Source organism: Procambarus clarkii, chromosome 23, assembly GCF_040958095.1.
Source record: "Procambarus clarkii isolate CNS0578487 chromosome 23, FALCON_Pclarkii_2.0, whole genome shotgun sequence".
Taxonomy (NCBI): domain Eukaryota; kingdom Metazoa; phylum Arthropoda; class Malacostraca; order Decapoda; family Cambaridae; genus Procambarus; species Procambarus clarkii.
In genome coordinates this window covers 14,463,655-14,476,604 of record NC_091172.1, presented here as the reverse complement: position 1 = coordinate 14,476,604, position 12,950 = coordinate 14,463,655, and positions in this window count along the sequence as shown.

The following is a 12,950-nucleotide window of genomic DNA, read 5'->3' as shown; positions in this document are numbered from 1 at the left end:
GGGGAACATACTCATGTACACCACACAAGGGGGAACATACACATGTACACCACACAAGGGGGAACATACACATGTACACCACACAAGGGGGAACATACTCATGTACACCACACAAGGGGGAACATACTCATGTACACCACACAAGGGGGAACATACACATGTACACCACACAAGGGGGAACATACTCATGTACACCACACAAGGGGGAACATACACATGTACACCACACAAGGGGGAACATACACATGTACACCACACAAGGGGGAACATACACATGTACACCACACAAGGGGGAACATACTCATGTACACCACACAAGGGGGAACATACACATGTACACCACACAAGGGGGAACATACACATGTACACCACACAAGGGGGAACATACTCATGTACACCACACAAGGGGGAACATACACACGTACACCACACAAGGGGGAACATACACATGTACACCACACAAGGGGGAACATACTCATGTACACCACACAAGGGGGAACATACTCATGTACACCACACAAGGGGAACATACACATGTACACCACACAAGGGGGAACATACTCATGTACACCACACAAGGGGGAACATACTCATGTACACCACACAAGGGGGAACATACACATGTACACCACACAAGGGGGAACATACTCATGTACACCACACAAGGGGGAACATACACATGTACACCACACAAGGGGGAACATACACATGTACACCACACAAGGGGGAACATACTCATGTACACCACACAAGGGGGAACATACACATGTACACCACACAAGGGGGAACATACACATGTACACCACACAAGGGGGAACATACACATGTACACCACACAAGGAGAACATACACATGTACACCACACAAGGGGAACATACACATGTACACCACACAAGGGGGAACATACACATGTACACCACACAAGGAGAACATTTACATAAATACCACACAAGGGGAACATACACATGTACACCACACAAGGAGGAACATACACATGTACACCACACAAGGGGGAACATACACATGTACACCACACAAGGGGGAACATACACATGTACACCACATAAGGAGAACATACACATGTACACCACACAAGGGGAACATACACATGTACACCACACAAGGGGGAACATACACATGTACACCACACAAGGAGAACATTTACATAAATACCACACAAGGGGAACATACACATGTACACCACACAAGGGGGAACATACTCATGTACACCACACAAGGGGAACATACACATGTACACCACACAAGGGGGAACATACTCATGTACACCACACAAGGGGGAACATACACATGTACACCACACAAGGGGGAACATACACATGTACACCACACAAGGGGGAACATACTCATGTACACCACACAAGGGGGAACATACTCATGTACACCACACAAGGGGGAACATACACATGTACACCACACAAGGGGGAACATACTCATGTACACCACACAAGGGGGAACATACACATGTACACCACACAAGGGGGAACATACACATGTACACCACACAAGGGGGAACATACACATGTACACCACACAAGGGGGAACATACTCATGTACACCACACAAGGGGGAACATACACATGTACACCACACAAGGGGGAACATACACATGTACACCACACAAGGGGGAACATACTCATGTACACCACACAAGGGGGAACATACACACGTACACCACACAAGGGGGAACATACACATGTACACCACACAAGGGGGAACATACTCATGTACACCACACAAGGGGGAACATACTCATGTACACCACACAAGGGGAACATACACATGTACACCACACAAGGGGGAACATACTCATGTACACCACACAAGGGGGAACATACTCATGTACACCACACAAGGGGGAACATACACATGTACACCACACAAGGGGGAACATACTCATGTACACCACACAAGGGGGAACATACACATGTACACCACACAAGGGGGAACATACACATGTACACCACACAAGGGGGAACATACTCATGTACACCACACAAGGGGGAACATACACATGTACACCACACAAGGGGGAACATACACATGTACACCACACAAGGGGGAACATACACATGTACACCACACAAGGAGAACATACACATGTACACCACACAAGGGGAACATACACATGTACACCACACAAGGGGGAACATACACATGTACACCACACAAGGAGAACATTTACATAAATACCACACAAGGGGAACATACACATGTACACCACACAAGGAGGAACATACACATGTACACCACACAAGGGGGAACATACACATGTACACCACACAAGGGGGAACATACACATGTACACCACATAAGGAGAACATACACATGTACACCACACAAGGGGAACATACACATGTACACCACACAAGGGGGAACATACACATGTACACCACACAAGGAGAACATTTACATAAATACCACACAAGGGGAACATACACATGTACACCACACAAGGGGGAACATACTCATGTACACCACACAAGGGGAACATACACATGTACACCACACAAGGGGGAACATACACATGTACACCACACAAGGGGGAACATACACATGTACACCACACAAGGGGGAACATACACATGTACACCACACAAGGGGAACATACACATGTACACCACACAAGGGGAACATACACATGTACACCACACAAGGGAACATATACACATGTACATGGGTGGGGGAGGATACCTCGCTTTAAGCCTAAAGTATATATATGCTAAGGCTTCCTGTCCCTTGACTAATTAAATTATTATTATTAAAAGTCATCGTTTAAAATGAATGTGCCAAAACACGACGCATCATACATGTGGCAGAACAGAAAGTGGGACAGTCTCTGTCCGTCCTTAATTAATGCCTGAAGATGGAAGATGTCCTAGAGAACAACATTGATGTCATAGAGAATAACATCGATGTCTTAGAGAACAACTTCGATGAACGAAGGAGAGTTTCTTTGATGAACGAAGGTGAGTTAGAGAATAACTTTGATGACTGAGATTAACTTTTGATGTCTCTGAGAATAACTTAAAGAAACAACCCACCATGTCCTGTGTATGGAAGAATTTTCACACACTAGGAAGGAAACACGTTCCAGAAAATCCACTGGTTGTAAGACTACCAGCAGGCGTGTCGCATAAAAAAAGATACTAATCATTCTCATCAGAGAGAGTAGTCACACTAATGTGGTTGCATCAATGAGAAAATTCGTAGGAGCCGTGATGAGGATTCGAACCTATCCTAGTTGTCTAGAATCTAAGTTGTCTAGAGCGTGTGCTTGGGAACACCCAGCACATCGGTTCGAATCTTCACAACGGCTCCTACGGATTTTCTCAATAATTTTCTTCTCAAATAATAATAGTCACTTGTCAACAAAATTTATACAGCTAAAAACAAATAGAAACGCCTATTAAACATCGAAACTCAAATACAAACTGACCATAGCAAACCACTCATTCTCGCTGAACTAAAAGCTTGTGTTCGGAAACTAGCATCCCATTATTAAACTGCAGGAGGAAAGCATTGTCCAAAGATACTATGCAGGAATAAACACCAGTTTCTCTGCATCACAAGCCCACACAGTGAGAACATCATCAAGCAATAACCCAAAAACTCAGCAACTCAAACAAAAAATCAGAGCCTTAACATCAAGAAAGTGCAAATCTGATGTACTTCTCAAAAATCTCTTCAACAAACATACACAACATGGAGGACATGTCCACAGATGGCTCCAAGCTCATGAATAGGCTGTTACTTCCTGCCATCCGGCAATATTTATTTATTTATTTATTTATGCATATACAAGAATGTACATAAGGAATGTGAGGATACAAATATGGTAATTACAGTCTTGTAAAGCCACTAGCACGCGCAGCGTTTCGGGCAGGTCCTTAATCTAAGAAAATTTTAAGGAGGTAAATACTTGCAAAATTATAGACAAAAAATGATAACAGATTACATGAAATGAAAAAAAGATGAGAGAAAATTGTAGGTACAGTATATTAAAGCACATAGGTAGCTAAGATTGATTGCAATGACAGCTTTAATGGTAGTTGACAAAAAAATTGGTAGGCATAATACAGCAGAAACAATATAAGATTGGTTGCAATGACAGCTTGAATGGTAGTTGACAAAAATTGGTAGTCACAATACAGCATATGGCTAGCACATAAAAGAAGACAGCAATGAACACAATGATAAGGTTGTTTGAAATTACATAAAAATTAGGAGATTGGGTAACACTAGGTACAGAGCAAATTTAAAGCTCAGTGTAGGAAACTAAGAAGATGAAGTTAGGTACTTTTTGGTTTTGCTTTTAAATAAGGCAAAAGTTTTACAGTTTTTCAATTCACTAGGGAGTGAGTTCTATAAACTAGGTCCCTTAATTTGCATAGAGTGTTTACACAGATTAAGTTTGACCCTGGGGATATCAAAGAGATATTTATTTCTGGTGTGGTGATAATGGGACCTATTACATCTGTCCAGGGAGAGTTTCAGAGCATGGTTTGCATTTAAGAACAGGGTTTTGTAAATGTAGTTGACACAAGAGAATGTGTGGAGGGAGTTAATATTTAGCAAGTTTAGGGATTTAAACAAGGGAGCTGAGTGTTGTCTGAAAGCTGAGTTAGTTATCATTCTGATAGCAGATTTTTGCTGTGTGATGATGGGCTTAAGGTGGTTTGCAGTGGTAGACCCCCATGCACAGATGCCATAATTAAGATAGGGGTAAATTAGTGCATAATATAGTGAGAGGAGAGCAGAGTTAGGAACATAATATCTGATTTTGGAGAGTATACCAACTGTCTTAGAGACTTTCTTAGTTATGTGTTGAATGTGGGTGCTGAAGTTGAGTCTCTTGTCTAGGAATAGGCCAAGAAACTTGCCATCATCTTTATTACTGATGTTAATGTTGTCTATCTGTAGCTGAATTGCATTTGATGATTTGCTTCCAAATAAGATGTAGTAAGTCTTTTCGATGTTTAATGTTAGTTTGTTCGTTGACATCCATAAGTGGACTTTTTTTAATTCATTATTCACAACATTATTTAGTGTATGTGGGTTGAGGTTTGAATAGATAAGAGTAGTATCGTCAGCAAACAGTATAGGTTTGAGAATATTAGAGACATTAGGCAGATCGTTTATATATATAAGAAATAGAAGAGGTCCTAAGATGCTGCCCTGTGGCACTCCAATGGTAATTGGTAGAGTGGACGAAGTTGTATCATTGATGGTTACATATTGGTGTCTGTCACTAAGATAGGATCGGATGTAGTCAAGGGCAAGGCCTCGGATTCCATAATGCTGGAGTTTAAGTAAGAGGTAGTTGTGATTAACAGTATCAAAGGCTTTTCTTAGGTCAATGAAGAGTCCAATCGGAAACTCATTTTTGTCAAGGGCTGAGTAGATAACGTCAAGGAGACTAATGATTGCATCGTTGGTGCTCTTTTGGGACCGGAAGCCAAACTGGCAGGGGCTGAGTATGTCGAATTTTACGAGGTAGGAATAGAGCTGTTTGTAAATAATTTTTTCAAATATTTTTGATAGAATGGGTAGATTTGATATTGGTCTATAATTGTTTATGTCCGCCGGATTGCCTCCTTTATGGACTGGCGTTACTCTTGCTTTTTTGAGGATATCAGGGAAGGTGTGACACTCTATAGATTTGTTGAACAGTAGTGCTATGGGTGGAGCAAGGGCATGGGAGGCTCTCTTGTACACAATGGATGGAATTTCACTGGTGTTCCCTGCCTTGGTTTTTAGAGAGTGTATGATGGACACAACATCTGCCGGGCTGATTGGTGAAAGGAGAAGAGAGTTTGGATAGCTGCCTGAGAGATATGTGTTAATATGTGTCTGAGTCTGTGGGATTTTACTGGCAAGATTAGCACCAACCGATGAAAAGAAACTATTAAATTCATTTGCCATTTCTAAATCAGTTGACGGTATATCCCCATCCTTGTAGAGTTTTATTTGGTTATGTGAGTGTTGCTTAGTTCCTAGGATACTAGAGATAGTTTTCCAAGTGTTTTTCATGTTGCCTTTTGCTTCATTGAATCTATTCACATAATATGCAAGTTTTGCCTTTCTTATGATACTGGTAAGCATTGATGAGTACCTTTTAGCTACTTCCTTTGAAACTAGGCCAATCCTAACTTTCTTTTCATATTCATGTTTCTTGTTGATTGAGTTGAGAATGCCACTTGTGAGCCATGGATTGTTTAATCTTTTGTCAGTTACTTGCTTTGTAAGAAGGGGACAATGAAGGTTGTAGAGGCTTAGAGTTTTGGAGAGGAAGAGGTTAGCTAATGAATTTATATCATGGGTATTACTGAATTCAGAATCCCAGTTAATATTGTGAAGTGCCTCTGTAAGATTGTCTAAAGCTGATTCACTGTGTAGCCTAAATGAAAGTTTCTTGCTTTTTGGTGGTGTTATGTCCATGTTCGCTATGAGAAAGGTAGGATAGTGGTCAGTTGTTCTGTCGTAGATTATACCAGATACAAGGGGAGCTGTTATGTTTGTCCATATGTGGTCCAAGGTAGTGGCTTATGTTTGAGTGACTCGGGTAGGTTTGGTGATAGTGGGGATTAGCATACAGGAGTTCATGCTGTTAAGGAAATAGTCAACTTGAGAGCAATTTTGTTGACCCAGGTCAATATTAAAATCTCCTCCCAGAATGATGTGGTTTTTGTTGAGATTGTTGTTTATAATAAGATTCCTTAGGTTGTCTGAGAAAGAAGCTATGTTAGTATTAGGAAATCTATAGATGGCTCCAATAGTCAAAGAGGATTTAAGGGATTTAATTGTAAACTGAGCAAAAGTATATTCCCAGTAGTCATCTCTGTCACTAATAACACTGTTGCAGATAAATGTATCTCGGTAATATATAGCTGTGCCACCACCTTTTTTATTAGGCCTACAGTTATGAATGGCTTTATAACCAGCTAAGTTGTAGAGTTGGGTATAGTCTTTATTTAGCCAAGTTTCTGTTAAAATAATGAACGATAGGTTAGTACCTAGTGCTGTGAGTAGTGCATTTAAATCGTCAAAATGTTTACCAAGTGATCTAACATTTTGGTTATAAACTGATAGATAGGTGCTATTTTGGAGTTTGTTTTTAGCCTGGTGTGCTGTGAAATACTTGCAATAATGATGATCAATGTGCTGGTTGGTATAGATATGAGACAGAAGATTTTGATCAGGATCAATATCAGTGTGCATAGGATGCAGAGGGATCACGATACAAGATACACGATAAAGCAAAACACAAGAATAAGAGCAGATACAATAAAATAGTAACAATTTAGAAGTAAAATAAAGATCCAATAGATAGCCAGGGAGGACACAGAAGTTACATAAAATAAAACACAAAAAATCAGTAGAGACTGACAATATAAATGTAAAATAAAAAATAATAAGAAAAATAATAATCATAAAAAAAATGATCTTGAAGATAATTAGCTTAGTAATGGTTAATTAACAGGGTAATAAAAAGCCCTAGGTTTAGTGACAAGGGGATTAACTAAGAACAAATAATTAAGAGTATAAAACAGGCAAAGATGACAAACAAAAAATAAAGTAAAAATTAAAATAAAAATAAAAATAAACACCTTTGGAAAGGAAAGGCAGAGCTTAAGTACACTTTGGTTGTATGTGAGACTACAAATTATGTTCTGGTTATTCAGCTGATATTCCACAGTCATCCAGGAAAGAAGTGAGGTGTGCTTCAGTGGTTATGACATAAATATTACGATTCAAAGACGACTATTGCTAGTTGAGCTAGTTACAATCTTGATGAGATAGTTACAAAATTCAGTATAAGTCGTCACATCAACAATGGGTTCGAGATCGACCACAAGTACAGTTTCTAAATTAAGCATATGTGACACTAGCTCTCCACATATGTGGAGAGCTAGTGTCACAATTGATGTTTGCCCTGCATACCCCCCCATCCAGTGGGCAGCGGTGGATAGGTTACAGTCACTTAGTTACTACCTACAGTTAGCAAACTCGGGATATTTGGCTAAAATGTTGACCAGACCACACACACTAGAAAGTGAAGGGACGACGACGTTTCGGTGCGTCCTGGACCATTCTCAAGTCGATTGTGACTTGGAGAATGCTTGTTTGGCTAAAATTTCTGGTAGCAGATCATTTTGAATGAAATATTTACACATCGTTGGAACATTGGTTATAGAATTGTCTCTGACTTCACGTATCTTTTCGCATTCCATCACATAGTGACGGAGGATGTTTCAATAAATAGAGGAAAACATATTAACTTTTCATATACTGTACCAAAATCAAAATAAAAAGCTTTCTTGGTCATTAGTTCGAAAACAAATTTTGATTAAAAGTGCTTCCACTTGCGTGCCGATGACTATAATATAGAAGTTCCCCCGTGAACCGTTTTTTGTAATAATTTTCAATTACAGAAAATTTTCATTTATTTAGGTATAATGTCTTTAGTATGCGACCTTATATTATAATAGTAATATTATTTTATCTGAATTTTGTAACTAGCTCATCTGTGATGAAATGGTCACAGTGAAATTCATGTGGATTCCATCTCATGTTGGAATAGTGCTCAACGAGGTGACGGATGACTTGGGCAAACGTGCCACATCAAAACCACAAGTGCCCGAAACGCTTTGCGTAATAGTGGTTTTAGGCATTGTATGCACTAGCTCTATCTATTAATCCAACAAACTTTGTAAAATCTCTTGTATGTATGTACCTTACCTAAATAAACATTTATATATTTATTTATTTATAAGTTGACATCGAATGCGAGTTCACAATGAGACAAATAAGAAGCGAAATCAGAAATATTCAGGCACAGGCAGAAATGGCGAGGAGAGGTATAATGTATGAGGGAAGTCAAACCATGCAACACTACATGTATGTGAGTCAAAACATCCATTTCACTTATGGTAAAAGGAGAAATGCTTGGAGTGACTCTGTGTACATGCGGCTCAGGCTTGGGTACAAATATTACTGGGAATATGGGATAGGTGTTCATGATAATGACACGAAGTGTAAACTATGTCGTATGTTAAGGTCTCACACCCTGGCCCATTATGTTCTTGATTGTCCGTTGATTAATGTATATAGAAACAATGAGATAAAGACTGTTCCTGAACAAATAGCCTGAATGTGTCACAAGGGAAAGATTGATGATATTCTTGAGAGACATAAGAATTTTGCACCAAGACTGTAAACTTCTGTTAAATTATCTGCATGTCTCTTGCAAATTGTCTATACAGTATACCTAGGTCATAAAAGTATTTGTGTGTACGTCTGATACGTCTACTTGTGTAAAGGAGGAATTGTATATGTTTATCTCTTAGAATGTTCGGTAATATGTTTATTGTTTGTGATGTGTGTCTATATATGTATGAACACGTTGTACTGAATGGGGTGAGAATAGCTTGAACTACCTCATCCCTTTGTGTATATTTTACCTCAATAAACTTATTTCAATTTCAATTTCAATCTGTGACGACTTTTACTGAATTTTGTAACTAGCTCATCAAGACTGTAATTTGCTTAGCTAAATGAATTGTGGGGTTCAGTCCCTGAGCCCATTATGTGCTTCTGGAACCCTTTCCACTACCGCCCACAAGATGGGTATGGGGTGCATAATAAATGAACTAAACTAAAACTCAAACCTTATTTTTATTTTTAAACACTTAGCCAAAAATTAACGTAGTCCTTATTATGAAAAGCTAATTTAAGCCTATTATGTAAATATAGTTATTGTATCTTACTTGTAGGAGCCGCGAGCCTATATATGGATCAGCCAATAAAATAATAAAAATACTTTATTTATTTATTTACTTATTTATATAAATAATAGTTCTTACATTCTTGTACAGTCTCTAGTCCTTAATCCTCTGTTCATCGGAATACGACCCGCCAGTTTTAGTTATAGTTTAGTTCATTTATTATGCACCCCATTCCCATCTTGTGGGCAGTAGTGGAAAGGGTTACAGAGGCACATAATGGGCTCAGGGACTGAACCCCACAATTCGTTTAGCTAAGCAAGTTACAATCTTGATGAGCTAATTACAAAATTCAGTATAAGTCGTCACATCATCAATGTGTTCGAGATCGACCACAAGTACAGTTTCTAAATTAAGCAACTGTCATATGTGGAGAGCTAGTGTCACAATTTATATGTTTGTCCTGCACACCGCCCCCCATCCAGTGGGCAGCGGTGGATAGGTTACAATCACTTAGCTATACAAATAACTACAATAAAATAACTATAAATAAGTTAACAAATAACTACCATGCAAGTTGACAAAGGTGATTACACTGGTAAGGATATATGTCTTAAGTACTAATATTGGGAAAGTGGACACAAGATACATTGCGAGTTTAAAGCATCGGGTAGGAAACTATGATGATGAAATTAGGTACCTTTTGAACTTTTGGAGATTAGCGATTTTGAACAAACTAACATTTATATATATATATATATATATATATATATATATATATATATATATATATATATATATATATATATATATATAAATAGAAATGTTAGTTTGTTCAAAATCGCTAATCTCCAAAAGTTCTTCATCGATTGCTTTGAAATTTTCACACAATATTCCATTCGCATCCGAGCGGGTTTATATATACATACTATACAGATGTCACGTCTGTGATGGAAAAAAACTTTTTTTTCTGAAAAACTGTGTTTTTCATGTGAGGGAAATCTTCGAAACCTCTTTACCGATTGCTTTGAAATTTTGACACAACGTTGCATTGGATAAGCGCATCTTCTCATATATCTATCATATACGTGCCTCACCTGTGACAGGAAAAAAAACATGCTTTGTTTGAAAAACAGCGCCATCTGTTGGACGTAATCTCCGCACGCTGTAATCTCCGAAAGTTCTTCACCGATTGCTTTGAAATTTTGACACAACGTTGCATTCGAATAGGCGCGTCTTATTATATGCTTACTATACATATGCCACCCCTGTGACAGGTAAAAACATGACTTTTGAAAAACAGCGCCATCTGTTGCACATAATAGCAACATGCACCTTATACTAAATATGTCACAAATTCCATTTCAATGTTTTAGATTGTATTGATAAATTTTATTTTCATAGATTTCGATTTATTTTATTTTTTATTGAATTATTTTCTGTGATATTGTGTTGGATTTGAGCTGGGAATTTTTTACCATACCATTCATTTCGTAAGTATAGATATAGATGCCACACCCGTGACAGGTAAAACTATGCTTTTCTTGAAAAACAGTGCCATCTGTTGCATGTAAGAGCAACACACATGCTATACTAAATTTGTTACAATTCCATTTCAATGTTTCTGATTGCATTGATAAATTGATTTTTCATAGATTTTTATTTATTTTCATTTTCATTTAATTATTTTGTGTGAATTGCGTTGGAATTGAGCTGTGTTGTTTACCAAACGGTTCATTTCGTGAGTATAGTTCATTTTTTATTTTTTCATATTTTCATTTCATTTTTTTAACTGTTTTTCTTATATTTCAGTGATGGGAACATCAGATCACTTGATGATCCCAGTTTTCTGATGGGAACATCATACCATTTGGGAAGGCATCGACGAGGGAGTGGGGAATGGTGGGGAGGACGAAGGGACGGAAGTGAGAGACGGTGGGGAGGACGAGGGGACGAGGAAGTTTGAGATGGTAGGGACGAAGGGATGGGGGAATGGAGGATAAAGGGACAGGGGAGTGGAGCATGGTTGGGAAGCCGAGGAGACGGGTGAGGGTGGAATGGTGGGGAGGACTGGGGGACAGGGAAGGTTGCTGTGGCTCAGCAACCCACATGCATTGCTGAGCCACAGTAACGCGTGGCCGGGTATATATAATATGAGTAGTGTGAGGGAGGATGTGAGGAGTGTGAGGAAGGGCGTTGAGAGCAGAAGTGTAATAGGTGCTCTGAGAGAGAACTCTATCAACATCAGAGGCCCGAGACTGTTCAACACGCTTCCACTACACATAAGGGGCATAACTGGCCTACCCCTCACAGTGTTTTATAGAGAACTTGACAAACACCTCCAAAGGATACCTGATCAATCAGGCTGTGACTCATACGTCAGGCTGCAAGCAGCTGTGTCCAAAGTCCACTACGCGGCTCACCATAGCCCGTGCTGCTTGGAACTTTTTGTTCCAAGTTGCTGAATCTAAAACAACAAACCGCGTCCAATAAGAGCCTGGTTGACCAGTCCAACTCAGCTTCGACCAGGCCTCCATGCCTCCCCGAAATCATCGCAAGGTAAGGGTGTGAGGAATGTGATGAAGATCGTGGGAAGTGTAATGCCTGTGAGGAAGGGTGTGAGGCGTGTAAGGAATGTGAGGAAGGGTGTAAGAATTATAAGGATTGTGAAGAAGGGTGTGAGGACTGTGGGGGAAGGTGTGAGGAATGTAAGAACTGCTGTGAGGAAGGGTGTAAGGATTGCGAGGAAGAGTGTAAGGACAGTGAGGAAGAGTGTAAGGACTGTGAAGAAGGATGTAAGGAGTGTAAGAACTGTGAGGAAGGATGTGAGGACTGGGGGAAGGTGTGAGGCGTGTAAGGACCGTGAGGAAGGATGAGGAGTACAAGGATTGTGAGGAAAGAGTGTGAGAAGTATAAGGATTATGAGGTAGGGTGTGAGGATTGTAAGGACCGTGAGGAAGGGTGTATGATGAGAAGTATAAGGATTGTGAGGAAAGGGTGTGAGAAGTATAAGGATTGTGAGGAAAGGGTGTGAGAAGTATAAGGATTGTGAGGAAAGGGTGTGGTGAGAAGTATAAGAACTGTGAGGAAGGGTGTGAGGACTGTGGGGGAAGGTGTTGGGATTGTGAGGAAGGGTGTGAAGAGTGTAAGGAGTGTAGGGGAAGGTGTTAGGAGTATGAGGAAGGGTGTGAGGAGTGTATAAGGAGA